Source organism: Charadrius vociferus, unplaced genomic scaffold, assembly GCF_000708025.1.
Source record: "Charadrius vociferus isolate BGI_N301 unplaced genomic scaffold, ASM70802v2 scaffold161, whole genome shotgun sequence".
In the NCBI taxonomy this organism is placed as follows: Eukaryota; Metazoa; Chordata; class Aves; order Charadriiformes; family Charadriidae; genus Charadrius; species Charadrius vociferus.
The window spans coordinates 965861-966942 of NW_009646928.1; positions in this window are offsets into that span (position 1 = coordinate 965861).

A 1082-nucleotide genomic window follows, 5' to 3' on the forward strand; every position below is an offset into this window, starting at 1 on the left:
ACGGATCCGCCTCCGCCCAGGGGGTCAGCTCTGAAAAACGAGCCAGCTTCAGCTCCTTGCTGGGTGGTGGCACCAGCTGGGTGGTACCTGTCGAGCGCCAGAGTTAGGTCCCTCCTGCTCTGCTCTCACTTGGCCGTTTACTACCGAATCTGGCTATGCAAAGTTTGAAGTTGCCTAGAAGGGGCAGCTCGTGCTCTTTAGGCGGTTCAAATCACAGCTGCTTCATTCAGTTTTTTCCAGAGAGCAAGAGGCGTCCTGATCACCTTTCCTGCTCCTTCTTTGCGACGCGGGGTTATTTTGCAGCCCGCTCTTGTCCTTGCTCTGTGTCAACGCTTTAATCATACTGCATCACCTTCCTGCTTTTATTAATGGCCTAAGCTGGGGAAAGGCTCTTTTTCCTGCCCAGGACAGCTGGCAGGGGCAGTGCCTAAGGTGACATAGCAGCAACTTTATCGGGCGGCCGATGAAAGCCCGGGGGATGCGGCCAGGCGTCCCCAGGGTGGGCTGCCCTGCGTGGGACTGACTCGTGGGCCGCTTTCAGCTGGGGCACGGCCCCTGCTCCCAGCCCCGGGCAGGCAGGGGGAAGAGCTCCGGGCCCCATGCCCTGCTCAGGCACCCGGGCCTGAGCGTGGCAGGCGCTGGACCACGCTCCGCAGCAGCCTTCAGAGTGCCCCCAAACCCCCCATCCTTGCTGACCTCCGGGGGAACGGCTTCACGCTGCAAGAAGCTAGGGTGCCGGTCCCCTGGGAAGGTGGGGGAAAAGGCTACGGAGCGGGAGGTGAGGGGCAGGGTCCAACGGGAAAATTCAACCAAATGCTGGAAAAGCAGTCTGGGACGACAGGAACCACGTTGCAGAGTCAAATGCGTTTGCCCCGGGCTCGGGGAACGGCCGAGGTCGATCCCGGGCAGCGGGGGCCACGGGTGGGCTCCAGCCCCATTGCCGGCACGGGGGGCGTCGCGTCCCTCCCCGCGCGTCTGCGATCGCTTCGGCTCTCTTGGCCCATCTCGTGGGCAGGAGGAGCCCACGGTTTGGAGCCAGGACACTGTCCCGCGGGTGCGGGAGGAGAGGAGCCGCGGCGAGG